Source organism: Oncorhynchus masou, chromosome 15 (genome assembly GCF_036934945.1).
Source record: "Oncorhynchus masou masou isolate Uvic2021 chromosome 15, UVic_Omas_1.1, whole genome shotgun sequence".
Lineage (NCBI taxonomy): Eukaryota > Metazoa > Chordata > Actinopteri > Salmoniformes > Salmonidae > Oncorhynchus > Oncorhynchus masou.
The window spans coordinates 62,155,444-62,181,091 of NC_088226.1; the positions used below are offsets into that span (position 1 = coordinate 62,155,444).

The following is a 25,648-nucleotide window of genomic DNA, read 5'->3' on the forward strand; positions in this document are numbered from 1 at the left end:
GTTATAGCTGCAAAGGGGGGACCAACTCCGTATTATTGCCCATGATTTTGGAATGAAATGTTCGACTAGCAGATGTCCACATACTTTTGGTCATGTAGTGTAGCTGGGTGAGACAACTACATATCACAGCCTTAGCAATTACATTTTCCCTCAATAAAGTAGGTGTCAGCAAATCAATAAATAAATAAAAGGTGTCATGACATGGCCCTCTTTGGGTATAGCGTGCCTTCCCCTTCTCTCTCTCGCCTACGCCCAGGCTGCTGTTATCTCAGGTCGTAAATTCCTGGAGGAGACTCTCTTCCTCATGGCCAGACAGTATATAGAGAGACAATGTTTCACAGGAGAACAAAAGAACCTCTTCTCCAGCATAGAACTTGAGAACTGAACACTGTACATGTTTTGGAGAAGGTGTACACGGTCGGGGAAGAATCCAGCTATGACCGGTCCATTTCATTTAGTGTTTGTGAAACTCATGAGAGACAATACAGCCACATTACCATAACTCTGCTATTACAAGAGTTTCAGTTATGAGGCTTGCATCTAATTGTTGTATAAAATGAATGAGTAAAGATGAAACTATTTGTGAAATTATGTAATGTGATTTTAAACTGTTTAATGAAAGGGAACCCAATTCCCTTTAAAGTTAGCTAAGTCATTGGCCCGCCCCATGAGCGCAGACATTGATCTGGCGTCATGGAACAGCCTTTTTCTGCTCTTCCGAATATAACCCCCACCTGGAGAATCATCTTCAGACCAAGCTTACCTCAATTACGAGAGGGCTAAGGTTTGAGAGGAGACCAGTACCTCATCACAGAGGGAGTTAAGGTTTGAATAGATTGCTGAATCTTTTAACCATGCCATCATACCACCATTCCACTCTGAGACTATTGATACTGACAGAATAAGAACAAATCTTCGATACTAATTACTAGTCTGCAGCTAGAAATTATGTACCCGTGATTGCGAGGAGCAACAACCACATTTCTGAATGGGACTCTGAACTATCCATTCTAACCGCTGAAGAGAGAGAGAGGGCGGGCAAACTCTCCAACAGAAACAAACTATTCAACAGAGATCACGACGACACACTGAGTGTGAATATATATATATATTGATTGCAATTATTCCCGAATGAGTGAGCATTCAGGTGCAAAGGAGTAGCATTTTATTTGTTATAATTATCAACTGTGTAGTGACTCTGTCTTTCGCGCCCTTCTCAGTCCCTTTGTCTAACAAGCCGCCATGCCGGTTTAGCCCACTAGGGCACATTCCCCTATCATTTCCTTGTAACCATATCTACTAGTTTGTTTGTGTGTGTATCTCTGTGATTGACTTAGTTAGTTAATAAATAAAGGATTGAGACAATTGATGTATGGATGACTCTTAGTGAAGACTGGGTTCGTGCAGATAACCAACAATTTACGACGTTTGGAATTAGACTAACGTGAGGTAAAGAATAATTCATTAATTAGAAGACTAATTGATCAGATATTAAAATTATAATATATTAGGAAAATTATAACTTTGTAATCTGAATATTTTCATTGGTGCCCCAACTCCCTAGTTAATTACATTTACATGATTAAGTTAGTTTAATCACGTAATAATTATGGGGAATTCAAGGGAGCATACCTAAGATCACACAGGACACCAGATAAGACACAAGAATTACACCAGATAGGACAGACTGACCCTAGCCCCCTGGCACATAGCCTATTGCAGTAGAGATACAGGGGGTGGAGTCAGGGGACACTGTCAATGCTAGTAGCATATTTGTGTATTCATGGATTCTACTATATAGACTTGTTTTAAGGTCATACCAAAGATCATTTGATACACTGCCGATTTTGTAGAGGTCTGTAATTTTTATCATAGGTACACTTCAACTGTGAGAGACGGAATCTAAAGCAAAAATCCAGAAAATCACATTGTATGATTTTTAAGTAATTAATTTGCATTTTATTGCATGACATAAGTATTTGATATATCAGAAAAGCAGAACTTAATATTTGGTACAGAAACCTTTACAATTACAGAGATCATATGTTTCCTGTAGTTCTTGACCAGGTTTGCACACACTGCAGCAGGGATTTTGGCCCACTCCTCCATACAGACCTTCTCCAGATCCTTCAGGTTTCAGGGCTGTCGCTGGGCAATATGGACTTTCAGCTCCCTCAAAATAATTTCTATTTGGTTCAAGTCTGGAGACTGGCTCGGCCACTCCAGGACCTTGAGATGCGTCTTACGGAGCCACTCCTTAATTGCCCTGGCTGTGTGTTTTGGGTCATTGTCATGCTGGAAGACCCAGCCACAACCCATCTTCAATGCTCTTACTGAGGGAAGGAGGTTGTTGGTCAAGATCTCGCGATACATGGCCCCATCCCCCCCCCCTCAATACGGTGCAGTCGTCCTGTCCCCTTTACAGAAAAGCATCCCCAAAGAATGATGTTTCCACCTCCGTGCTTCACAGTTGTGATGGTGTTCTTGGGGTTGTACTCATTCTTCTTCTTCCTCCAAACATGGCGAGTGGAGTTCAGACCAAAAAGCTCTATTTCTGTCTCATCAGACCACACGACCTCCCATTCCTCCTCTGGATCATCCAGATGGTCATTGGCAAACTTCAGACGGGCCTGGACATGCGCTGGCTTGAGCAGGGGGAACTTGCGTGCGCTGCAGGATTTTAATCCATGACGGCGTAGTGTGTTACTAATGGTTTTCTTTGAGACTGTGGTCCCAGCTCTCTTCAGGTCATTGACCAGGTCCTGCCGAGTAGTTCTGGGCTGATCCCTCACCTTCCTCATGATCATCGATGCCCCACGAGGTGAGATCTTGCATGGAGTCCCAGACCGAGGGTGATTGACCGTCATATTGAACTTCTTCCATTTTCTAATAATTGCGCCAACAGTTGTTGCCTTCTCACCAAGCTGCTTGCCTATTGTCCTGTATCCCATCCCAGCCTTGTGCAGGTCTACAATTTTAAACCTGATGTCCTTACACAGCTCTCTGGTCTTGGACATTGTGGAAAGGTTGGAGTCTGTTTGATCAAGTGTGTGGACAGGTGTCTTTTATACAGGTAACGAGTTCAAACAGGTGCAGATAATACAGGTAATGAGTGGAGAACAGGAGGGCTTCTTAATTAAAGAAAAACTAACAGGTCTGTGAGAGCCGGAATTCTTACTGGTTGGTAAGTGATCAAATACTTAGGTCATGCAATAAAATGCAAAGGAAATACTTAAAAATCATACAATGTGATTTTCTGGATTTTTTAGATTCTGTCTCTCACAGTTGAAGTGTACCTATGATAAAAAATTACAGACCTCTACATGCTTTGTAAGTAGGAAAACCTGCAAAATCGGCAGTGTATCAAATACTTGTTCTCGCCACTGTATAATTAACCCCTTATTTTTTACACTTAACAGTCTCCATATATATAGTGCCAGTCAAAAGTTTGGACACACCTAATCATTCAAGGGTTTTTTTTTATTTTGACAATTTTCTTCATTGTAGAATAATAATGAATAGATCAAAACTATGAAATAACTGTGGAAGGACCACCAGAGGGCAGGCTGGGCTCACGGATAGTAGCTCAGCCAGGCATGTGAGTCAAGGTGATCTGAGGCAGTTAAGCACAACTGACTGCACTAATGACCTATTCTCTTTCGCCTACAAGAGAGAGGAGGGAACTACCAGTGAGGGGTGAGAGGTGAGTCTTCATAGTTTCCGGTTCCGGTTGGAGCGAGCGGCCGCATCTACACTTCGGTCCGCAGGTAGTATAACTTTTTATAACTTTTCATTACATTTCGTTATAGTACAACGGTTTGATTTGTCTAATCTTAGCAATTTCTTCTTAGCCAGCTACATAGCCGTCTTTGTATCAACGACAATTGCATAATTATCGTATTTCGTCGTCCTAACGTATCTGCCCAGCAGCTAGCTAAGCAGCTAGCTAAGCAGCTAAGCAGCTAGCTAACATCCACTGTCCACTAGCACTGTAGAAACTATTACACTCAACTGAACGACTCGATTAGCGTAGTGTCAGCTAGCTACATAGTTGTCTTCGTATCCAAGATAATTGTGCAGTTTAGAGTGTGTAGACTTAGAGTGATTATCTTAATTTACCGAGGTTAGCTAGCCAGCTATTTGTCGTCCTTAACGTAGGAAATGCTGCTAGCTAGCTAGCCAACAGCTAGCCAACCTCTACCGAATTGAACTCCAACTACCCGGTCAACATTCCGCGTCGTTCCACAGGTAGTATCACATTTTCATTTCACTTCATTACAGTACAACGGTTTGATTTGTTTGATCGTAGCTAGCCAGCTACATAGCCGTCTTTGTATCTAAGACAATTGTGTAGTCTAGAGCGATTTTCTAGGTTAGCTGGCCAGCTATTGTCGTTCTTCTAACGTAGCTAGCCAGCTAGCCCCCGAATAGCAGCACTGTTGTAACTATTACAGTACAACGGTTTGTTTTGTTTGATCGTAGCTAGCTAGCTACATAGCCGTCTTTGTATCTAAGACAATTGTGTAGCCTAGAGCGATTTTCTAGGTTAGCCAGCCAGCTATTGTCGTTCTTTTAAGTAACGGAACGCAATCAACCTTGCTAGCTAGCCAGCTAGCCCCCGAATAGCAGCACTGTAGAAACTATTACACTCGACGGAACGACTTGATTAGTGTAGTGTCAACATCGCAGCCACTACCAGCTAGCCTACTCCAGCAGTACTGTTTCATTTCAATCATTTTAGTCAATAAGATTCTTGCTACGTAAGCTTAACTTTCTGAACATTCGAGACGTGTAGTCCACTTGTCATTCCAATCTCCTTTGCATTAGCGTAGCCTCTTCTGTACCCTGTTAACTATGTGTCTATCTATCCCTGTTCTCTCCTCTCTGCACAGACCATACAAACGCTCCACACCGCGTGGCCGCGGCCACCCTAATCTGGTGGTCCCAGCGCGCACGACCCACGTGGAGTTCCTGGTCTCCGGTAGCCTCTGGAACTGCCGATCTGCGGCCAACAAGGCAGAGTTCATCTCAGCCTATGCCTCCCTCCAGTCCCTCGACTTCCTGGCACTGACGGAAACATGGATCACCACAGATAACACTGCTACTCCTACTGCTCTCTCTTCGTCCGCCCACGTGTTCTCGCACACCCCGAGAGCTTCTGGTCAGCGGGGTGGTGGCACCGGGATCCTCATCTCTCCCAAGTGGTCATTCTCTCTCTCCCCCTTACCCATCTATCTATCGCCTCCTTTGAATTCCATGCTGTCACAGTTACCAGCCCTTTCAAGCTTAACATTCTTATCATTTATCGCCCTCCAGGTTCCCTCGGAGAGTTCATCAATGAGCTTGATGCCTTGATAAGCTCCTTTCCTGAGGACGGCTCACCTCTCACAGTCCTGGGCGACTTTAACCTCCCCACGTCTACCTTTGACTCATTCCTCTCTGCCTCCTTCTTTCCACTCCTCTCCTCTTTGACCTCACCCTCTCACCTTCCCCCCTACTCACAAGGCAGGCAATACGCTCGACCTCATCTTTACTAGATGCTGTTCTTCCACTAACCTCACTGCAACTCCTCCAAGTCTCCGACCACTACCTTGTATCCTTTTCCCTCTCGCTCTCATCCAACACTTCCCACACTGCCCCTACTCGGATGGTATCGCGCCGTCCCAACCTTCGCTCTCTCTCCCCCGCTACTCTTTCCTCTTCCATCCTTTCATCTCTTCCCTCTGCTCATACCTTCTCCAACCTTTCTCCTGACTCTGCCTCCTCAACCCTCCTCTCTTCCCTTTCTGCATCCTTTGACTCTCTATGTCCCCTATCCTCCAGGCCGGCTCGGTCCTCCCCTCCCGCTCCGTGGCTCGATGACTCATTGCGAGCTCACAGAACAGAGCTCCGGGCAGCCGAGCGGAAATGGAGGAAAACTCGCCTCCCTGCGGACCTGGCATCCTTTCACTCCCTCCTCTCTACATTTTCCTCCTCTGTCTCTGCTGCTAAAGCCACTTTCTACCACTCTAAATTCCAAGCATCTGCCTCTAACCCTAGGAAGCTCTTTGCCACCTTCTCCTCCCTTCTGAATCCTCCTCCCCCTCCCCCCCCCCTCCTCCCTCTCTGCAGATGACTTCGTCAACCATTTTGAAAAGAAGGTCGACGACATCCGATCCTCGTTTGCTAAGTCAAACGACACCGCTGGTTCTGCTCACACTGCCCTACCCTGTGCTCTGACCTCTTTCTCCCCTCTCTCTCCAGATGAAATCTCGCTTCTTGTGACGGCCGGCCGCCCAACAACCTGCCCGCTCGACCCTATCCCCTCCTCTCTCCTCCAGACCATTTCCGGGGACCTTCTCCCTTACCTCACCTCGCTCATCAACTCATCCCTGACCGCCGGCTACGTCCCTTCCGTCTTCAAGAGAGCGAGAGTTGCACCCCTTCTGAAGAAACCTACACTCGATCCCTCCGATGTCAACAACTACAGACCAGTATCCCTTCTTTCTTTTCTCTCCAAAACTCTTGAACGTGCCGTCCTTGGCCAGCTCTCCCCCTATCTCTCTCAGAATGACCTTCTTGATCCAAATCAGTCAGGTTTCAAGACTAGTCATTCAACTGAGACTGCTCTTCTCTGTATCACGGAGGCGCTCCGCACTGCTAAAGCTAACTCTCTCCCTCTGCTCTCATCCTTCTAGACCTATCGGCTGCCTTCGATACTGTGAACCATCAGATCCTCCTCTCCACCCTCTCCGAGTTGGGCATCTCCGGCGCGGCCCACGCTTGGATTGCGTCCTACCTGACAGGTCGCTCCTACCAGGTGGCGTGGCGAGAATCTGTCTCCTCGCCACGCGCTCTCACCACTGGTGTCCCCCAGGGCTCTGTTCTAGGCCCTCTCCTATTCTCGCTATACACCAAGTCACTTGGCTCTGTCATAACCTCACATGGTCTCTCCTATCATTGCTATGCAGACGACACACAATTAATCTTCTCCTTTCCCCCTTCTGATGACCAGGTGGCGAATCGCATCTCTGCATGTCTGGCAGACATATCAGTGTGGATGACGGATCACCACCTCAAGCTGAACCTCGGCAAGACGGAGCTGCTCTTCCTCCCGGGGAAGGACTGCCCGTTCCATGACCTCGCCATCACGGTTGACAACTCCATTGTGTCCTCCTCCCAGAGCGCTAAGAACCTTGGCGTGATCCTGGACAACACCCTGTCGTTCTCAACCAACATCATGGCGGTGGCCCGTTCCTGTAGGTTCATGCTCTACAACATCCGCAGAGTACGACCCTGCCTCACACAGGAAGCGGCGCAGGTCCTAATCCAGGCACTTGTCATCTCCCGTCTGGATTACTGCAACTCGCTGTTGGCTGGGCTCCCTGCCTGTGCCATTAAACCCCTACAACTCATCCAGAACGCCGCAGCCCGTCTGGTGTTCAACCTTCCCAAGTTCTCTCACGTCACCCCGCTCCTCCGCTCTCTCCACTGGCTTCCAGTTGAAGCTCGCATCCGCTACAAGACCATGGTGCTTGCCTACGGAGCTGTGAGGGGAACGGCACCGCAGTACCTCCAGGCTCTGATCAGGCCCTACACCCAAGCAAGGGCACTGCGTTCATCCACCTCTGGCCTGCTCGCCTCCCTACCATTGAGGAAGTACAGTTCCCGCTCAGCCCAGTCAAAACTGTTCGCTGCTCTGGCCCCCAATGGTGGAACAAACTCCCTCACGACGCCAGGACAGCGGAGTCAATCACCACCTTCCGGAGACACCTGAAACCCCACCTCTTCAAGGAATACCTAGGATAGGATAAGTAATCCTTCTCACCCCCCCCCTTAATGACTTAGATGCACTATTGTAAAGTGGCTGTTCCACTGGATGTCAGAAGGTGAATTCACCAATTTGTAAGTCGCTCTGGATAAGAGCGTCTGCTAAATGACTTAAATGTAATGTAATGTAAATGTGAGTGAGGAGGGAACCGGCAGTGAGGGGTGAGAGAGGAGGGAACCGGCAGTGAGAGGCGAGAGAGGAGGGAACCGGCAGTGAGGGGTGAGAGAGGAGGGAACGGGCAGTGAGGGGTGAGAGAGGAGGGAACCGGCAGTGAGGGGTGAGAGAGGAGGGAACCGGCAGTGAGGGGTGAGAGAGGAGGGAACCGGCAGTGAGGGGTGAAAAAGAAAGAAAAGAGTGTCTGCTCCTCCAAAGGGGAAGACGTACCTTTTGGAAGGTGAAGAAGAAGAAGACAAACTACCTCTGCAGGGATGGCCACCACGAGAGAGGAGCTATCCACGAACGAACCATTAAGACGGTGACAAATCTGTGATTTATGTTAGTTTAAAGATACTCGTTTTGTGTTCCTTTTTTGTGTAAAGATTTGTTTTCCTGGGAGATCATCATTGTGTTGGAGTGTTTGAGTTGAAAGAAATCCCTCAAACATGCACCTGTGGAACATCATTAAGACACTAACAGCTTACAGACAGTAGGCAATTAAGGTCACAATTATGAAAACTTAAGAGAACACTAAAGAGGCCTTTCTACTGACTGAAAAACACCAAAAGAAAGATGCCCAGGGTCCTTGCTCATCTGCGTGAACGTGCCTTCGGCATGCTGCAAGAAGACATGAGGACTGTATTTGTGGCCAGGGCAATAAATTGCAATGTCCGTACTGAGACGCCTAAGACAGCCCTACAGGACGGACAGCTGATTGACCTCGCAGTGGCAGACCACGTGTAACATCTGCACAGGATCGGTACATCCAAACATCACACCTGCGGGACAGGTACCGGATGGCAACAACAACTGCCCGAGTTACACCAGGAATGCACAATCCCGCCATCTGTCCGCAATAGGCTGAGAGAGGCTGGACTGAGGGCTTGTAGGCCTGTTGTAAGGCAGGTCCTCACCAGACATCACCGGCAACAACATCGCCTATGGGCACAAACCCACCATCGCTGGACCGGACAGGACTACCAAAAAGTGCTCTTCACTGATGAGTCGCGGTTTTGTCTCACCAGGGGTGATGGTCGAATTTGCATTTATCGTCGAAGGAATGAATGTTACACTGAGGCCTGTACTCTGGAGCGGGATTGAGGTGGAGGGTCCGTCATGGTCTGGGGCGGTGTGTCAAAGCATCATCGGACTGCGCTTGTTGTCATTGCAGGCAATCTCAACACTGTGCGTTACAGGGAAGATATCCCCCTCCCTCTTGCAGGCTCATCTTGACTTGACCCTCCAGTATGACAATGCCACCAGCCATACTGCTCGTTCTGTGCGTGATTTCCTGCAAGACAGGAATGTCAGTGTTCCTATATGTCTGAAAGTAATGATGGACTGTCTTTTGTCTTTGCTTATTTGAGCTGTTCTTGCCATAATATGGACTTGGTCTTTTACCAAATAGGGCTATCTTCTGTATACCACCCCTACCTTGTCACAAAACCAACTGATTGGCTCAAACGCATTAAGGAAAGACATTGCACAACTTTTATCAAGGCACACCTGTTAGTTGAAATGCATTCCAGGTGACTACCTCATGAAGCTGGTTGAGAGTGTGCAAAGCTGTCATCAAGGCAAAGGTTGGCTACTTTGAAGAATCTCAAATATAAAGTATATTTTGATTTAACACTTTTCTTTTGGTTACTACATGATTCCATATGTGTTATTTCATAGTTTTGATATCTTCATTATTATTCTACAATGTGCAAAATGTCAAAATTTAAGAAAAACCTTGGAATGAGTAGGTGTCCAAACATTTGACTGGTACTGTAGCTTAAACTGATTTTTGCATTTTGCTAATTAGATTTCCGTGCAGGCATCGACCTTAGCGGGGTTGTATCTTGCAGGATCCTTGTACCAGGTTCCTATGATCATGAGTTAAGATCTTATAGGATATTTTTTTTTGCACACAAACATCCATTCAGATTGTAGTTTATAGTATCTTTGATATGATTTGATAGAATTGATTATAAAATTACATTGAACATCCATTTCGAAGTTGCATAAGCAAAACCAGTTCAATAATGATCAAAAATACTATTTTTATTTGACATGCAGGAGAGATGAAGAGGAGAGTGAGGGATAGACAGACTGATAGACAGGCAGAGGGCGGAAGAGGGGAGAGAGGCAGGGGGAGGATAAGGGCTTGTGGGATGGTAGTCCGGGACCTGGACATCGCCGTGGCGACCAGCAGGTTGCCGTGGGCGGCCGGCTGCAAGTCCACATCCTGGAGGTATTTAGCTTTGACGGAGATCTGGGAGAAGTACTTATTTGCCAGCACGCGTTTGTTTCACCTTCCGAATGAACACCACTCCATAGGCCTGTCCTTAGTCAACTGGGGTTGATACTTTAGACTTTCCCATCTAGCTAGTGGTATTAAAATCCATTACATAATATAGCCTAGAATTATTCTCTCTCTGCTACTCTAATACTATCTATATATAGTTGTTAATATCAGTGATGTTTTCTTAGTTACATCTGCTGGAGAAACTGGGTACTTCTGTATTTTAAACCCTCAAAAGAAAATCCTTCAAAATAAGTGGCTCCTCTGTGTGTATGTTTACATTGTCAATGTTTATAAATATTCATTGAGCATGTTTGGGATGCTCTGGATTGATGTGTATAACAGTGTGTTCCAATATCCAGCAACTTCGCACAGCCATTGAAAAGGAGCGGGACAACATTCCACAGGCCACAAGCACCAGCCTGATCAACTCCATGTGAAGGAGATGTGTAGTGCTGCATGAGATCACACCAGATACTGACTGGTTTCTGATCCACACCCTTACCTTTTATTTTTAAGGTACAGTGTCTTACAATGAAATCCAAATAAAAATCTTTTTAAATTACAGGTTGTATTTCAGCAAAATAGGAAAAACGTCAAGGTGGATGAATACTTTTGTAATATATATATTATTATATATTACAAAAGTATTCATCCACCTTGACGTTTTTCCTATTTTGCTGAAATACAACCTGTAATTTAAAAAGATTTTTATTTGGATTTCATGTAATGGACATACACAAATAGTCCAAATTGGTGAAGTGAAATGAAAAAAATAACTGGTGGATAAAGTGGTGGATGCATATGTATTCCCCCCTATATGGAACACCTTGCTCTACAAAGTATTGACTTTGGGGGGATGAATAGTTATGCACGCTTAAGTTTTCATTTTTTTAAATGTTATTTCTTGTTTGTTTCACAATAAAAAATATTTAGCATCTTCAAAGTGGTAGGCATGTTGTATAAATCAAATGATACAAACTCCCCCAAAATATATTTTAATTCCAGGTTGTAAGGCAACAAAATAGGAAAAATATCTGTGACTGACAGATGCATATGTCTTCCCAGTCATGTGAAATCCATACATTAGGGCCTAATGATTTTACTTCCATTGACTGATTTCCTTATATGAACTGTAACTCAGTAAAATCTTTGAAAATATTGCATGTGGCGTTTTATATTTTTATTCAGTATGTTTTCTTGGTATTTATCTTGAAATTGAATTTCATGATAGTTCTCTCATGGTTACACACTGGCACCAGGTCGCTCCAATGGATTTAATTGCAGTAAGTACAAAAACTCTTTCTATTTCACCTTTATTTAACTAAGCAAGTCGGTTAAGAACAAATTCTTATTTACAATGACGGCTTACAATTGCCAAACCCTAACCCGGACGACGTTGGGCCAATTGGCTGGTTGTGATACAGCCTGGAATTGAACCAGGGTCTGTAGTGACACCTCTAGCACTGAGATGCAGTGCCTTAGACCGCTGCACCACTCGGGAGCCCTTGTATTATCAACAAGTTACTATATTTTTGTTATTTCTTGTTGGTTTGTTCCATTTGCAGTTTGTTACATACTTTAAAATAACTGTTCTGCTTGGTAGCCTGGATATACTGGATGCCATCCAGATTTGAGATGCTCCTCTGTCTGGCTCTATATCAATCTGATGTCAGTAGACATTTGCCAGTCAGGACAGCACCCATGCAGCATAATGGTTGGTCGGACATTAAGTACTGACTCTGGCAGCCAAAGCCGGTCTGGTGGAGAATGTGAAGACTCTGCTGAAGAATGGAGCTTCTCCACACACCTGAAACCCCACCTCTTCAAGGAATACCTAGGATAGGATAAGTAATCCTTCTCACCCCCCCCCTTAATGATTTAGATGCACTATTGTAAAGTGGCTGTTCCACTGGATGTCAGAAGGTGAATTCACCAATTTGTAAGTCGCTCTGGATAAGAGCGTCTGCTAAATGACTTAAATGTAAATGTAATGTAAACTGTAGGGGAGAGAGGGGTTAGTTGAGCCACCCCTTGTTTCTAGGAAACCATACACAAAATTAATAATGTGGCCAAATATTTAAGAAGAGGTCATTATTTCATGGAGTCTATGAAGGAAGAAACCACATGGAATAGTGGCAAACCAAGTTAGGTCCAAAAAACAGATTTCCATTGTTATAGGTTTCATGATGCTTGTATCTCAACCAAAGTAGATAGACCCCAACAGATTTATAAAACTTTGTAAGCTACAATATGTATGAAAGGGCATTCTTGAAGCTGTGTGGGCTAATATGGTCAAAATGTTTGCCGTGAGGTAAGTTGAGCCAATGGTCACCGTAACCCATACAAATGATGATTTACATTTTGTCTGTTGTATGCAAAGTTTTTGTGTGTCATGCATATGAACTCAACATTGGGCATTTTTGTTACAGAGCAGACAACATCATGCCCTGTGTATACAAGCAGCGGCCTAGCCCACTTGAGGTCCTTGAGAGAGCAGGCAAGGAAATAAGAGAAGGAAAGTCCATTCAGTAAGGGATGAAAAAAGACTGAATTACACTGAAGAGGTACAGTGCCTAGAGAAAGTATTCAAACCCCTTGACTTTTTACACTTTTTTGTTGTGTTACAAAGTGGTATTAAAATGGATGTCATTGTCATTTTTTGGTCAACGATCTACTCAAAATACTCTTTAATTGTTGACTAAAAATTCTAACGTGTGAAAAGAATTATTCAAAATAAAACACTGTCTTGCCAATGACAAGCATACCCATTACATAGCCACCACTATGCTTGAAAATATGGAGTATGGTACTCAGTGATGCGTTGTATTGGATTTGCCCAAACATTAAAAAAACATAATTCCACTTTGACATGATTTAATCTATTTTAAATTGGGGCTGTAACACAACAGACTCTGGAAAAAGTAATGGAGTGTGAATACTTTCTGAAGGCACAAACAATTAAACTAAGTTGTACCTGTGTGAAAGAGAGGCTACGATAAACGTAGCAGAGGCACACAATGTCTTATCTGATGACATGGAGTCTGAGCTTGATAAACATATCAACAATCAATTAAATACAGAAATATCAAATTTAAATAAATATTCACACCCCTGAGTCAATACATGTTAGAATCACCTTCGGCAGTGATGACAGCTGTGTCTCTCTGAGTAAGCATCTAAGAGCTTTGCACACCTGGATTGTACAATATTTGCAAATTATTCTTTAAAAAAATCTTAAAGCTCTGTGAAGTAGGTTGTTGATCATTGCTAGACAGCCATGTTCAAGTCTTTCCATTGATTTCCAAGCCCATTTAAGTCAAAACTGTAACTAGGCCACTCAGGAACATTCAATGCCGTCTTGCTAAGCAATGCCAATGCATATTTGGCCTTGTGTTTCAGGTTATTGTTCTGCTGAAAGGTGAATTTGTCTCCCAGTGTCTTGTAGAAAGCAGACAACCAAGTTGTCCTTTAGGATTTTGCCTGTACTTAGCTCTATTCCGTTGTTTTTTTATCATCAAAAACTCCCTTGTCCTTGCCGACGACAAGCATACCCATAACATGATGCAGCGGTACCCAGTGATGTGTTGTGTTGGATTTGCCCCAAACATAACGCTTTGCAAAAGTGAATTGCTTTGCCAAATCTTTTGCAGTTTAACTGTAGTGCCTTATTGCAAAAGGGACTTATTATGTGACTTGTTAAGCACATGTTTACTCCTGAACTGATTTAGGCTTTCCATAACAAAGGGGTTGAATAGTTATTGACTCAAGACATTTCAGCTGTTCCTCTTTTGTTAATTTGTAAAAAACACAATTCCACTTTGACATTATGGGGTATTGTGTGTAGGCCAGTGACAGGAAATCTCAATTTAATCAACAAAATGTGGATAAGTTCAAGGAGTTTGAATACTTTCTGAAAGTGCTGTATGTGATGTTCTGTGTATTTTCAAATACAATGATTTTACTATTCTACATTCACAATTTAAATGGAATAAATCACATAAAAAAATGTGCTGTTATATTACTTGTGTTTATTTTTCTTCCTTTTTACCCAGGGAACCCCCAATCACTCAAGCCCTGTGCAGACTGGAGGTCAGGAAACAGCTGACGTTGAAAATAATGAATGATCTTGAGCTCTGACCTTCTCTCTGACTGAAGAGCGAGTTGATGTACAGGGAGAATGATCTGTATGGCCGACATGTTGGGAGAAGAGACACAAGTGAATTTCCCGCCATGCCACCTTACTGACTATGGAGCTTGTATTTGTTTCAATTGTTGAGCATATTGTGCATTTCTGTTTCACATGGTTTTACATATGTTTTTAAGCTTAAATGTTTTACATTACATTTTATATATTTTACTTGAGTTTTTTCCTTTTTTTAGTGCAGGATAAAACACAACATGCCACCTGGTGGCAAACCAACCACACAACATTCATAAGCAACAAATTCATACAATAAAAGACAAAACAACTCTAAGAAACAATTGTGACAATAATGATACAGTTAGCTCCTTTAAGGTGCTAGCCAGGTTGTGAGCTTGGGCTAGGAAAATTAAATTAAATGGGTGCATCGTTTCAGACCTGTACAGGCCATCAGAGATGCACCCTGAAAAAAAATATATAATAAGGAATAATGTATCTGCTCACATCTAAAATAACCATGTTGGAATATCAGATTACATATAATGATTGCTTATGTCCAATACAGTGTCTCCCAATCCTGGCCCCGGGGGCACAAAGAGGCACACACCCCTCTCCAACACATCCGGTCCCCACCAACCAACTCATCTTACCTTTGATTGGCTGACTGAAATTTTTATTTATTTATGAATTAAATTTGTTTGGACAGGGACATTGCACACCAAAAACATGTCTCAGAAGTGAGATGCGTTGCACCAGATTTAGCCAACAGCTAATTTACATCTGCAATGTTTAAGAGCTAGGGGATGTTTTACATTAGAGATTGGATAAAGACTTGTCCTGTATTTTTTTCTGTAAAATATCAGCCATAAAGCAATAAGTAAAGTATGGATGTTTGATAATTATCCTTTAAAAGTGAATTCATGCTGCAGGTATTGCAGTTCTGATGAAGCTTCTGAGAGATCCTATTCCGTTTCAGCACAATAGTTTGAGCCATCTTTGTGTCTCGAGAAAACAAACTACTGGATTTCTTTCTAAATGTTAATCAAATGTTAACCCTACCCATCAGGGAGCTCTTCAAGCCCATTTCATGGTCTGCCAGAGAAACCGGATCTTATGTGAACAATTGTCTTTCTGACAAGTCTAATATTTGCCATCTGTTATGAAAACTTTCTCTATTCATTAAAAACTCTGTCATTATTACTGTTGACATTATGGATTATAAGTGTATATAAGACACAACATTTGGATGTTGTGGTATGGCCTGCATGCTAAACACACGACTTCAACAAGAACAGGTGACACCTAATGTGTGTGTGTGCGTTGATCGAGAGGGAATTCAGTTCAGGCATGACAATAATTGCACACTACAATCTCTCCTGCTCGGCTGGGTAGTTCCTGTAATTTCAACAGAACTAGATTACACAGGTGAGAATTAAAATCTGCCTGACTGATGAATAGGACAATATATCTAATAAAACAGAAAATATGGTTCAGATGTTTCTGGAGCCACGTGCTAACACTGCTATTTCCTCTGAATATATGGATCCAGACAACATGGATGAAGATAAACTGCTTGATCATGCTATTCAGATGAGCATCCGAGTCATGCCAAAAAATAATAATTGTCACCTTTAGAGATTGTCACCATGATAAATTTTCACTTCTGAAAGCACTGTCCTGCATGTTCAACAACAACATTGTCATTGTTGAGAGCAAAATTATATGAACAACTAACATTATGCCTGCTTAAACATTAAACAGGATCTCCTCTGCTCTGATATTCTCAAAAAGGACATTGAGCAAGGTGAATGTTCTGATTACTGAGGTCATGTAAACATCATATTCACTATTAGTGTTTTACGTGAACAATTGACCAGTTGGATAGCCATTTTTGCAACATGATATTACATTTGCCCTCTAAATGAATGCACGGCCCACACAAAGCAATCCATGGCTGTATATCTCCCACTACTGATGTAATGTACAGTATGCAAACAAGAACAATGTAATTAAGTTGCTAAGCGACTAGAAGTATCACAGAGAAATAAATAATTAATAATAATTAACAGGCCAAATATGAGGGGGCACGTCAGAAGTCCTGATCTGGCTATGCCATATGGCTGTGGACTACAGTTGTTAATTTAGCAGACAAGATTTGCTTAGAATTCCGTGGAATTATTTTATATTATTTTATAGTACGAAGAATACAATTGAACAAAGCTGAATAGAATAGAAACAATATTTTCTCCAATGATTTGAGGGAGTGCGCATATGCAGCTGTGTTGAGAAGTTAACAAAGAAATAGGTACTTCTATATGCTTAGGTTAGAGTTATTAATGTAACTTTAGTTGTTCTACAAACATTGGGCTATATGTTTTGATTTTTAATACATTGTAAGGCTGCATGATGTGACTCTAATGATGATTTGAAAAAAGTCGCTTGAAAGGCTAGAGCTCTGCTTGGTTTTGCTCAGGCTGTACAAACTTCATCAGTCTCTCATTCACAATTTAACAAGCACTTGGTAATGCCTCAAATTTCCCGGCGGCATTCCCTTTGTGTGGCCATAATGCACCCTAAAAAAATACATGCCCTTTGCGGCCGGTGGCCTTTGTGCCCTTGGCCTGGAGTGCTGCGCGCTCCGAAGCACCTCTCATTCACATGGCTCTCTATCATGTGATCGGGTCTTACGCAACTGCAGAGTCCTTATCCAATTCTGAGGTGCATATTGAAGATATTGGAAGAACTGTCCACATTTAGTTTTTGTCAGCCAACATGATGAGTAGACCTAACGAACAGAAACAGCACTAGCCTATGTCAATTTCCTATCCCCATGGTACAAACGTCGACCTATTCTATTCTGTGGGAGAAATAAATATTCCAAAGATATTCTGGGACAGTTGTGGTATGCAATAGCTCCCAAATGAATACAACCAAGCATCAAAACAGTTTTTTTACACAATTTGGCTGACCCAACAGATCAGAACTTTTAGCTTAAAATGTTGATAAACTATTAGGCTTTTTCTTCACATTATAAGTGCTCTATAATTGAAAATGTTCAATTAGCGGGAAAACACCATTATCAAAAGTGACCACAAATGCGATTGTCACGACTTCCGTCGAAGTCGGCTCCTCTCCTTGTTTGGGCGGCATTCGGCGGTCGACGTCACCGGCTTTCTAGCCATAGCCGCTCCATTTTTCATATATCCATTTGTTTTGTCTTGTCCCATACACACCTGGTTTTCATTCCCTAGACATTCAACATGTATTTAGCCCTCTGTTTCCCATCATGTCTTTGTGTGTAATTGTTTGTTTGGTATTGTGGATTATTTGTCGGGCGCTTTACTTTTGTCATGTTCCGTGTTTTTGGCACTTTATTGTTTTTATGTGCTGTGTATTTTGGAGCGGAATTGAAGTGCGCCTGTTCACTACACTCTGCTCTCCTGACTTCGCCACCCGCACACACCTTTGACAGAGATTATGCATGTAATCCTTTTATTATAAAGGTACATTTCTATGGTGAAAATGATCTTCCCCAAACTCATACGCTGAATATGTATACCAGTTCGGCTCTACACCCCTTGTAAAGCAGATTAATTTGCTTAATTTTAAGACGTTATTTGGCCACTTTAGTTGTGATGCAAACCTTATCAAAATATATAGGCCTATGGGCTAGGCTACATGAGGTGTGCAACTATGATTCGAAAAAGTCACACAAAAAAGGCATTGTTTATTGCCTTAAGCTGGGCATCTTTCACAAGTGATAATATTTAAACCACATGTGACAGGCAAATATTATCACCCATCAGAATATTCTTGATTTAATCTTGTCTTTACATATACTAAATAATATGTGTGAAATTTGTTTTGATTTAGAATGGACCATTATCATGTACCTGTCTCGAAACAGGGGCAACAGGAAAAAATACGTCATCTATGCACTTAAATAGCGAATGGAGGAAGCTTTTCACGTGCTGCATTTTCATGCCATCCATGTAGGCTATACTCCTGTTGTAAAGATAAGCAATGTGCTTAATATTAGGAAAGTTGAGAATTAAATTTAGTAGGCCTAGTCTATAGAAAGCTGATGGGATCCTCCTCTTTTCAGTAAAGGCCATCACTCTGTAATCTTGCGCAATTGCACAGCCTATAGAAATGTTGGGCAACATGGGCTCTCATGAAGTGTTTGATTAGATTTCCGATTACATTTGCATTGATGTCAGAGTGATTAGAGAGGCAATAGAGTGATGAGTACCAGGCAATTAGCAAGGTTGGTAGGCTACTAATGACCATCATCAGCAGCAGAGCTTGGAGAAGCCTAATTACCATGACTCGTGACAACCAGTAACACAGTCACCGCAACAACCCTAATTGTGGGTTTCGATTCCCGCTGAGGCACCCCTTTACGTAAAATGTATGCAGGCATGACTGTAAGTGGCTTTGGATAGAAGCATATGCTAAATGGCATATATTATTATGGACTGGGTATCTAATTAATCTACGGCCGTGGATATTTACTGATTTATAGACCACATGACTTGGACGTGCCCCTAGTATGAGGAACTGGAACTGGTTCATGGTCTCGTGTTGTTTCCAGCAGCGTCTTTCAAGTTGGCCCTGGAGGAGAAGACAATAGAGCGAGAAACATTGCTAACTCTATCAGCTATGGCTGGTCTGGTGGACGATAAAGATGCTACTTGACCATGAGTGTCTCTGCATGGTTTTATTTGGTCTCCCAAGTTTTCTGAGCCAAAAAATTAAAATACAAGTATTCCCATGCATAATAGAGAGATGTGATTGTACACAAATGTAAGCAAGGTTTGAAATTATTATGTTTAGTCTAACATATCTGTTTGAGCTTCTTCCTGTTCATTTGCGGTCTACAAATTATTTGTAATTATGTTTCAGCCCCCCGACCATCCGCTCAATAAAAAAATTATCCCGCGGCTAGTTGATGATCCCTGGTATAAAGTCTGTGTCCTTGGCATCACAACAAGTATCATTGTTGGAATGACTCTTAGTATATTATTCCCCTGCTATTCAACATTTGTTGTGATTTTTCCCAGTCAGCTGTTAGATTTGGGTTGTAAGAAATGGCATAAGCCCTGATCACGAGAGGAGCAGGTCTGTTTGAAGTCTGTCTGAAGACTGTAGCAGTCGATTGCCATGCACGAGGTGGGCAAGGTGGTATCATGGAGCTGTTGTTGGAACATGGAGGCCAGGTCGCTGCAGCAGTTCAAGACAGAGTGACTACAATGGCCATTGCAGCAGAGTACGCCCACTCAGGTTCTTGAGATCCTTATTCATAATGGTGAAATAACAACAGCTCCATCTTGCCCCCTGATAGGCTAGATGGAACTTTCAACATATTGCATAAACCAACTCAAACCCTTCAGACTCACATGCCCGTGGGGTAAGGTGTGCTTTGGTTTTTACACCGGATAAACCTACTGGAGTGTACCCCAGGGCTCAGTTGTCCTTTCCATACAATGCTGCAAATAACGTCTTAACTGAAGGGAATTCTAAATGAGTGAAACACTCTTCCAAAAGTCATTAAACAGCCTTAGTGTAAACAGTGCTATCAACAGATGACAGCCTTTGTAAACCTGTGAATTCCTCGCACTTAATGCAGTTATAAATAGCTGGACATTTTCACCCGACTCGATAAGCCTAATGCCTTGGAGCACTGATGCACACAGCTTGACAGTGTGCTGAGAGACCAAACAAACTACAGCATGGATCACCATGAGGCTGTCAGTTGAAAATGGCAAAATTATTAGGACACGCCACACTGCACTTACCCAACTGGACAAAAGGAACCTATGTGAGAATGCTGTTCATTGACTACAGCTCAACGTTCAACACCATAGTACCCACAAAGCTCATCACTAAACTAAGGACCATGGGACTAAACACCTCCCTCTGCAATGGATCCTAAACTTCCTGACGGGCCACCCCCAGGTGGTAGGGGTAGGCAACAACACATTTGCCACACTGATCCTCAACACGGGGGCTGCTCAGCGGTGTGTGCTTAGTCCCTTCCTGTACTCACTGTTCACCCAGGACCACGTGGCCAAGCACGACTCCAACACCATCATTAAGTTTGCTGATGACACAACGGTAGTAGGCCTGATCACCGACAACGATGAGATGGCCTATTGGGAGGATGTCAGAGACCTGGCAGTGTGGTGCCAGGACAACAACCTCTCCCTCAATGTGATCAAGACAAAGGAGAAGATTGTGGACTACAGGAAAAGGAACGCCGAATATACGCCCCCATTCACATCGACAGGGCTGTACTGAAGCGGGTCGAGAGTTTCAAGTTCCTTGGTTTCCACATCACCAACAAACTATCATGGTCCAAACACACCAAGAAAGTCATGAAAGGGGCACGACAACATCTTTCCCCCCATAGGAGACTGAAAAGATTTGGCATGGGTCAACGATCCTCAAAATGTTCTTCAGCTGCACCATCGAGAGCATCTGAACTGGTTGCATCACCGCCTGGTATGGTAACTGCTCAGCATCTGACCGTAAGGTGCTACAGAGGGTAGTGCGTACAGCCCAGTACATCACTAGGGCAAAGCTTCCTGCTATCCAGGACCTATATACTAGGGAGTGTCAGAGGAAGGCCCAAAAAATTGTCAAAGACTCCAGTCACCCAAGTCATAGACTGTTCTCTCTGCTACTGCACGGCAAGCAGCACCAGAGTGCCAAGTCTAGGTCCAAAAGGCTCCTTAACAGCTTCTACATCCAAGCCACAAGACTGCTGAACAATTAATCAAATGGCCACCCGGACTATTTGCATTTACACTGCTGCTACTCTCTGTTTATTATCTATACATAATCACTTTACCCCTACCTACATATACCAGTACCCCCTGTATATAAGCTCATTATTGTTATTTTATTGTGTTGCTATATTCTTTCTTTTTTTTAAACTTTAGTTTATTTAGTAAATATTTTCTTAACTGCATTATTGGTTAAGGGTTTGATAGTTAGCATTACCCGGTAAGGTCTACACCTATTACATATTGCACCCACTTCAAATCAAATCTGATTGGTCACATGCACATATTTAGCAAATGTTATTGCAGATGAAATAGCGAAATGTTCCTTGCTCCAACAGTGCAGTAGTATCTAACAATTCACACAAATCTAAAAGTAAAAGAATGGAATTAATAAATAAATAAATAAATATTAGATCGAGCATTTTCAGAGTGGCATTGACTAAAATGCAATAGAATAGAATTATATGCATATGAGATGAGTAAAGCAGTATGTAAACATTATTTAAACATTATTAAAGTGACTAGTGTTCCATTATTAAAGTGGCCATTGATTTCAAGTCTATGTATATAGGGCAGCAGCCTGCGGGGTTGCGTAACTGGGTGGAAGCCGGCTAGTGATGGCAATTTAACAGTCTAATGGCCTTGAGATATAAGATGTTTTTCAGTCTCTCGGTCTCAGCTTTGATGCATCTGTACTGACCTTACCTTCTGGACGACAGAGGGGTGAACAGGCCATGGCTCAGGTGGTTGATGTCCTTGATTATCTTTTTGGCCTTCCTGTGACATCGGGTGCTGTAGATGTCCTGGAGGGCAGGTAGTTTGACCCCGGTGATGCGGTGGGGAGACCACACCACCCTCTGGAGAGCCCTGCGGTTGCGGGCGGTGCAATTGCTTTACCAGGCGATGATACAGCCCGAAAGGATGCTCTATATTGTGCATCTGTAAAAGTTTTAGGGTTTTAGGGGCCAAGCCAAATGTCTTCAGTCTCCTGAGGTTGAAGAGGCGCCTTCTTCCCCACACTGTCTGTGGTGGGTGTACCCTTTCAGATCAGCAGTGATGTGTACGCTGAGGAACATGAAGCTTTCCACCTTCTCCACTGCGGTCCTGTCGATGTGGATAGGGGCGTGCGACCTCTACTGTTTCCTGAAGTCCACGATCGGCTCCTTTGTTTTTTTTTTACATTAAGTGTGAGGTTATTTTTCTGGTACCACTCTCCCAGTGCCCTCACTTCCTCCCTGTAGGCTGTCTCGTCATTGTTGGTAATCAGGCCTACTACTGTTGTGCCGTCGCCAAACTTGATTGAGTTGGAGGCGTGCGTGGCCACTCAGTCATGGGTGAACAGGGAGTACAGGAGGGGGCTGAGCACGCACCCTTGTGGGACCCCTGCATTAAGGATACATTTGGGTAGATATGTAAAAACAAATCTGTAATTTAGTTTAAAATACTATACTGGAGTTGATTGCATATAGATTAAAGGCACAATCAGTAAGATTTCCTCCTGTTCAATGGTCATTTCAATTAATGATTGATGGGCAGTGGGTTGGGGGGAGGACGGAGAAAAGAGCAAGTGAATTGTTCTGTTAAATGGTTTATATATCATCCCAGTTTATAATATTCATAATTTGAAAATACACAATCAGTCATCAGTTGTTATAAATGTGTTCTGTAATTCCTGAGAGAAATGCAATGGTCTTTGACTCAGAGTTCAAGTGCAGTGTTACCACTTCTTCTGTAACACCTGCCGCTCAGTGTCAATCCCCACTGGGCAAAAACCAGTTGAATCAATGTTGTTTCCTCATCATTTCAACACAAAATCAAGCTGATGACGTTGAATGAAGGTGGAAAATGGATTGGATTTGCAAAAAGTCATCAACATAAGGCAATTTCGTAAATCTAATGACACAGTGAAATGGTTTGTTGATTTAACATTGAATCCCCGTTAGTTGACAACTCAACCAAGTGTAATTCAAAACTAGATGTTGAAATGAATGAAGTGCCTGGGGGGTCACTACAAAGGCACAGCAAAAATGAGCTACACACATCACAGAAATCTTAACTACAAACAGGCTGAATCTAGGCTTATGGAATATCCTAAAGATAAGCCTTGTCCCATCTTCGCCAGGATTGAAATGACTTGCAACAAAAATAGAACACAGTGGTATCTGTAACTGAATCAGCTCTAATCCCACCTGGCTGCTTCGTGTGTTTCTTGGAACTGTTCCCAATTCATTCCAGTTCATTTTGCAGCTGTTCAAAGCTAACACGTTTTCCCTCTAGTCTCAGAGAGAACCCTTATTATTGTCGTCTCATATCTTCAAAATTACAGTAAATGTCATACATGGAGATTTTCACTGTGGAAATGGTCATTTAGACAAGATTCATAGGGCTGGGAATGGAGTCAAACCAAGGAGTAGTGTTACTATGTTATGAAAGTGACATATCAGATGCACTAGGACTGGGAGTGGAGTCAAACCAAGGAGTAGTGTTACAGTGTTACTATGTTATGAAAGAGACATAATCAGATGCACTAGGACTGGGAGTGGAGTCAAACCAAGGAGTAGCGTTACAGTGTTACTATGTTATGAAAGTGACATGTCAGATGCACTAGGACTGGGAATGGAGTCAAACCAAGGAGTAGCGTTACAGTGTTACTATGTTATGAAAGAGACATATCAGATGCACTAGGACTGGGAATGGAGTCAAACCAAGGAGTAGCGTTAGTGTTACTATGTTATGAAAGAGACATATCAGATGCACTAGGGCTGGGAATGGAGTCAAACCAAGGAGTAGTGTTACAGTGTTACTATGTTATGAAAGAGACATATCAGATGCACTAGGGCTGGGAATGGAGTCAAACCAAGGAGTAGTGTTACAGTGTTACTATGTTATGAAAGAGACATATCAGATGCACTAGGGCTGGGAATGGAGTCAAACCAAGGAGTAGTGTTACAGTGTTACTATGTTATGAAAGAGACATATCAGATGCACTAGGGCTGGGAATGGAGTCAAACCAAGGAGTAGTGTTACTATGTTATGAAAGTGACATATCAGATGCACTAGGACTGGGAATGGAGTCAAACCAAGGAGTAGCGTTACTATGTTATGAAAGTGACATATCAGATACACTAGGGCTGGGAATGGAGTCAAACCAAGGAGTAGTGTTACTATGTTATGAAAGTGACATATCAGATGCACTAGGACTGGGAATGGAGTCAAACCAAGGAGTAGTGTTACTATGTTATGAAAGTGACATATCAGATGCACTAGGACTGGGAATGGAGTCAAACCAAGGAGTAGTGTTACTATGTTATGAAAGTGACATATCAGATGCACTAGGGCTGGGAATGGAGTCAAACCAAGGAGTAGTGTTACTATGTTATGAAAGTGACATATCAGATGCACTAGGACTGGGAGTGGAGTCAAACCAAGGAGTAGCGTTACTATGTTATGAAAGTGACATATCAGATGCACTAGGGCTGGGAATGGAGTCAAACCAAGGAGTAGTGTTACTATGTTATGAAAGTGACATATCAGATGCTCTAGGGCTGGGAATGGAGTCAAACCAAGGAGTAGTGTTACTATGTTATGAAAGTGACATATCAGATGCACTAGGGCTGGGAATGGAGTCAAACCAAGGAGTAGTGTTACTATGTTATGAAAGTGACATATCAGATGCACTAGGACTGGGAATGGAGTCAAACCAAAGAGTAGTGTTACTATGTTATGAAAGTGACATCAGTTGCACTAGGGCTGGGAATGGAGTCAAACCAAGGAGTAGTGTTGCTATGTTATGAAAGTGACATATCAGATGCACTAGGGCTGGGAATGGAGTCAAACCAAGGAGTAGTGTTACTATGTTATGAAAGTGACATATCAGATGCACTAGGGCTGGGAATGGAGTCAAACCAAGGAGTAGTGTTACTATGTTATGAAAGTGACATATCAGATGCACTAGGACTGGGAATGGAGTCAAACCAAGGAGTAGTGTTACTATGTTATGAAAGTGACATATCAGATGCACTAGGACTGGGCATTGCCAGGGAGCTCATAATACGATATCACTATACTATATATATATATTGCGATTTAATACTGTGATTTTATTGTTATTCGAAGTTCCAAACATATTGCTCACCATATGTCTGCTGCAGAAAGAAGAGACACACAGGAGAAAACAGTTTTTTCAGTCGTGGAAACAAAAGACCTGAAAACAAAGTTTCCCCATTTAAAAAGAAGATGGAGAACAAGCTATGAAGGAAAAATACTGTAGTTTTGGTGCAGGTACAGACAACTAGCACAACCATAATATCACGATTGTCAGAACGATTGTCAAAAATAATAACCCAATATGTAACTATTGATTTTTTGACCCTATCACTAAGGTGCATCACAGGGTGAATGGAACTAATGCATAGAATAGAATATTTTCACTGTACAACTTCACTCAAGCGAAGTAATGCAAT

At 42.7% G+C, this 25,648-nt stretch overlaps 1 long non-coding RNA gene across 1 annotated transcript; it reads left to right on the forward strand.

Moving 5' to 3' along the window:
• Nucleotides 1-3,714: 3,714 nt before the first annotated feature.
• LOC135555154 (uncharacterized) lies at nucleotides 3,715-6,530 on the forward strand. The gene is made up of 3 exons (XR_010457846.1): nucleotides 3,715-3,767; nucleotides 4,893-5,204; nucleotides 6,244-6,530. It is a non-coding gene; the product is annotated as an uncharacterized LOC135555154 (long non-coding RNA).
• The last annotated feature ends 19,118 nt before the right edge of the window (nucleotides 6,531-25,648 follow it).